This window comes from Symphalangus syndactylus, chromosome 13 (assembly GCF_028878055.3).
Source record: "Symphalangus syndactylus isolate Jambi chromosome 13, NHGRI_mSymSyn1-v2.1_pri, whole genome shotgun sequence".
Lineage (NCBI taxonomy): Eukaryota > Metazoa > Chordata > Mammalia > Primates > Hylobatidae > Symphalangus > Symphalangus syndactylus.
Window position 1 is genome coordinate 100,985,536 of NC_072435.2, and position 5,032 is coordinate 100,990,567.

The 5,032-nt window shown below is 43.1% G+C and overlaps 1 long non-coding RNA gene across 2 annotated transcripts; it reads right to left on the reverse strand.

Annotated features, from left to right (window-relative positions):
• Positions 1-435: 435 nt before the first annotated feature.
• Positions 436-2,935, reverse strand: LOC129460930 (uncharacterized). Of its 2 annotated transcripts, none has more exons than XR_008650330.2 (3): positions 2,726-2,935; positions 1,961-2,028; positions 436-1,084 (listed from the first exon to the last, which is right to left on the reverse strand). It is a non-coding gene; the product is annotated as an uncharacterized lncRNA (long non-coding RNA). The 2 variants fall into 2 exon arrangements; XR_010115040.1 differs by having other exon boundaries at positions 2,387-2,935.
• Positions 2,936-5,032: the final 2,097 nt, after the last annotated feature.

The following is a 5,032-nucleotide window of genomic DNA, read 5'->3' on the forward strand; positions in this document are numbered from 1 at the left end:
ATCCTATGCACAATTTAAAGTGAATATGGAAACCAAAACTTCTCATAGAAAATGACACACCTGCTCTCTTTGGACATGTCTTAGGAGCCCCTGGAGTCTGGTGACCTGAGCCCTAGTTTGTTTATACAATTCTTGTCAGAGATCAAGACACTCTTTGAAAACACTTGGAATGCAACTTAAAGATCAACAATTTAGAGTTGAGTGGGTTGAAAGTGGAGTGCTTTGGAGTTACAGGCATCTGGTATGCAATGCCACCTCAGTCCCTATGTAGCTGGGTGACTTTTTTTTTCAAGTCAGAGTCTTGCACTGTGGCCCAGGCTGGAGTGCAATGGCGCCATCTCCACCACTGCAACCTCTGCTTCCCGGGTTCAAGTGATTCTCCCGCCTCAGCTTCCCGAGTAGCTGGGATTACAGGCATGTGCCACCACGCCTAACTAATTTTTTATATTTTTAATAGAGATGGGGTTTCACTATGTTGGCCCAGGCTGGTCTTGAACTCCTGACCTCGTGATCTGCCTGCCATGGCCTCCCAAAGTGCTGGGATTACAGGTATAGCTGGGCGACTTTAAGCCACGCGAGTCATCTCTCTGTGGGATGCAGACAACCTTTTGAACAGTCAGAGCAAAGGGCCAGGCCAGGGTTATCATCAATCTGTATTCCATGCCACATCCCCTCAAAGTCCTTTTTGATTTGCCCCCATGCTATTCTGCAGGACATTCTTCTAGTTTCTTAAGCATCTTGGATAAAGGGGGCCATTTTCTTACACCCCCAGTGTGCCTGTCACTCTTTTTGCTTCTGGTAAATAACTGCACTGTCTACTATCTAGGTGTCTCTTGGGCCACTATTAACCATTGTCAAACACTGAAATCCCTACTGCTATTTATCATGGAGCCTGCTTCATGCACAAAAATACAGTTTATGTTGTTTTCAACCTAAATGTCTAAATCCCTGCCTCATTCTGTACATATCTTTCTGTAACTCGCCCTTTTCACTTAATCCTGTACCTTAGAGAACGTTCCATGCCACACATAAACACTGACCTTGTTCTTTATAATGGCTTAATGGCAATCCACTGTAGGAATGTCTAGAATGAAAGAATTCCAGTGTCAAAGGCTATTTAGACTTTTTGAATTTTCCCCTTTAACAAGCAGTGTGGCAAGTGTGCCTGTGTGTGCTTTGTCCATTTCTGCAAGTCTTTCACTAGGATGGATTCCTAAAAATGGGGTTGCCTGGTTTCAGGGGTGAGCACGTAGAATTTTGACAGATACTAACGAGTCACCCCCAGAGTCTGTGCCTACTTACTTATCATATAGTGTGATACAGTATAATATAGCATAGTGTAGTATAGTGTAGCATAATATAGTGAGGCACAGTATAATATAGTGTAGCATAGCATAGTGCAATAGTGTAGAATAATATACTATAGTATGGTATAAGATAGTATAATACAGCATAGTGTAGCAGAGTGTTCTAACACACTATTATAGTTCTCAGATGACAGGTAGAGTTTTATGTCAAGAACTGAGGAACTTGAGAGGCATATAGCCTAGTGGTCAGGAGCCAGATAATTGCATTCAAACCTTAACTCTACCCCTCACAATTTTTGTGACTTTGGGCAAGCCACTTAGTCCTTTGTGACTCAGTTTTCTTAATGAGTTAATATATGAAAAACACTCAGAACAGGTGCTGGAAAGCAGCAAGCAGGGATCCACTGTTTTGTGCCACTGTTATCCCAGTTTCTCTAATCTGTAACACCCGGGGTGTTGGTGTTCTTAATGTGTGCGAAGTCGCAAGACACATGGGGTGCATGCAATCAGAGAATAAGTTTCACTAGTAGATTTGTTGAAATAAATAGTTGATAAATACCTAAAATGCTTTTACATGGAAACAAATAAATGTATTTATGAAGAAGAATACAAAATTGGAAATTTGAAAACATGGAACCTCAAAAACAGAATACCTGTTGAGGGCTGCTATGAACTAGATACTTCACCTCACTCCCTTTGCAGGTGCTCGCTTTCGATTATTCTGGAATGAAAAGGTCAAATAATTAGAATAATTCATGGTGGTTTGCCTTCTGAAAACTGAGGATCTTCGTGGGTCTAGATTTGCTTTCTTTGGTTTCCAGGTACTAATGTTTTTCCTTAGCAATGAAATGCAAATTATTCTCATAGACAGCAGATATTGATGTTTCAGCAAATCAATGAACAGATGTTTTGCTTGAAATGACTTCTAATTAGTGCTCTATAAATGGCTGGAATTTAAAATAGTCAACTAGGTAATCAGAGTTAGCCTTGATTTCCTATCTTACTGAGTCACTGGGAGAGGTGGGGTACCAGGAAAACCCCAGATTTTCAGAATCTTCAGATGTCATTGAAACTTGTACCTCAATTACACTGTCCTTCACTCTCTGCCCTTCTTTCACTCTATCTTCCTATTGTGTCTTTCTTTTTTCACATATGTTTGTCATATTGCAGTCAGTTAAAAATCCAGTTTGTCTTCCTCACCAGCTTTTCAAGATGAAACAAAGTGGCTTCAAATTTTGGCTTAGTTATTTGTGTGAACTTGGGCAAGTTAGCTAATCTCTTGAGGCCTCTGTTTGCCTCAGCTGGAAAATGTGGGTAATTTCTGCATCAGGTAGGGATTCTTCTGCTGCAAATACTAGAAAACTCAGCCCAAACAGAATTTCCTGGCTCACGTGAGTGGAAAGGTTGTGGGTTCTCACTTTAGGCATATTTCGATTCATGACTCAATAGTCACCAGAGGACCCAATTTCTTCCTTTCTGCTGCAATTCCTTAGTTTTGACTCCAATCTCAGGTTTCAAATGATAGAAAGACAGTTACATTTGCTGCATTCCCCGCACATCTCAGGCTTGAATTCTAAAGGAAAGCCAGCCAGACCCCGTCCCCACATTCCTAGCTGAAGCCCCACTGGGTCTCACTGAAGTTGATTGGGCCTTGTGCCTATCCCTCAAGCAATCACTGTGACGAGGGAAATGGGAGGCATTATTGGCTCAGCCTAGGTCACATGATGCCCTTGCCCTGGATGTAGTCTCCCCTGGATGCATTTCCACCACAGGTTGGAGGACAGAATCCCCAACCCCAGCCTGTGAGAAGTTGCTAGAAAAAGAGAATATTTGTTTAAAGGAAAAAGGCAAGTGTTTGCTCTCATATCTCTCTGACGCGTTTGTCGTGTGGATAATGAGGTGAAATAAAGATTGGTACAACTACCCAGCAAAAGTGGCGCATGCTGGGGAATTGATGTCAGTTTTCTGTCAATGTCTCCTCTCTGGCAATTCTTTGGCTATTGCTGCTTTCTCTTTGTTCTTCTGAGATTTTGTATGCTTTGCAAAAATTCCTCAGTTGATACTTCTATCTCCAGTTCCAACTTCTCATCATAGCTTTAGTCATGCATTTCCAACTACTTTTGATCATTTTGAATTAGTTATCGCAGTGCAACCTACAGATCAACACATTAAAAACCCAGCTCGTCATCTGGATCCTTAAATAAGATCCTTATTCCTGAATCCTTCCCTTCTGCTCTTGGGTCCCACGCATCCCATCAGGTACTAAAATGGCCTTGATTCCATATCCATTTTTATTTTCACTTGATGCTCGGATCAATAAAATGACCTCCTCACCTCCCTTGTGAATTCTGGATCACTGAGGATGAAAATCTGGAATCCCACAGTTATAAGTCTTATAAACTGCATGAACTTGAGTAAATAACTTAACCTTCCTAAGCCTCAACTTCCTCATCTGTAAAATTTTTTTTTTTTTTTTTTGAAATGGAGTCTTGCTCTGTCACTCAGGCCGGAGTGCAGTGGTGTGATCTCGGCTCAGTGCAAGCTCCGCCTCCTGGGTTCACGCCATCCTCCTGCCTCAGCCTCCTGAGTAGCTGGGACTACAGGCGCCTGCCACCATGCCCGGCTATTTTTTTTTTGCATTTTTTAGTAGAGACGGAGTTTCACCATATTAGCCAGGATGGTCTTGATCTCCTGACCTTGTGATCCGCCAGCGTCAGCCTCCCAAAGTGCTGGGATTACAGGCGTGAGCCACCACGCCCGGCCTAAAATCGTTTTTTTTAAATGTAAAATTTCAATTTAAATCACACATCCCTTTGATAAAGGACTCAACCTTTGGAGCAAGTTGTGGGCAGTCAAGTTTGTATGATCTGCTGGGCTAACTACTCTGTACTGTCTCTCCTATCCCATTTGACTCTAATTTATGATTCACTTCACTTTCTTTCTCCCCCCATTCGGCAGCAGATATTTTTGATTTAGAGAGTGTTGGCCAACTCTGTAGAAACGCTACTTTCACACCTGTGGAATATCATGTTGCCTGACATTCACTTCTGTAGCACTTCTAATCCTCTCCGGCTCTGGGATATGTAATTATATACACCCCTTCTCAGCTCTGGCTGCTGCAGTCCCACTGCTGGATTGCTTGTCTGTTTCCTCTTTACCTTCCAGTGACCCCTACAGGGGTTGTTACCTGGGAGGTGTATTTCTCAATACCGAGGCAAATGCGCTAGATGCCATCACAGGCTCATCTGTAGGAGCCAACGGGTGTGTGGTGAGTTACCTGTGGGGCAGGACTTTACTGTGAGTGGCTAAGCAACCCCATATAGGGTGATATAAGGACTCAGAGTAGAGAGACAGGGAACACACCTGGTTGACCATACTGCATACCTGTTCTGTCCAGTATGACAGTCACTAGCCACAGCCACATGTGGTATACTAGGAAATTCTACCGAATAGCACTACTCTGAAGTGGGGAAACAGGAGCAGGCATGCTGGGCTCTCAGCCAAGGCTGCCAGAGAGAAACAAGGGCTTTGATCCCTCAGCCAATATGATGTGGGCTGGGGAAACTGGCTTGGTTTCAGAGGTAGACACTGGACATGGCAGTGCAAAGCATCCAAGGAGTGTACAAGTTGAGTTAAGCATTCTTAATGCTATGCAGGGAGAGTGGTCTAATTTTTTGGCCAACTACAATGTTGAGATATTCATGGCAGATGGGAGCCCCCAGGAG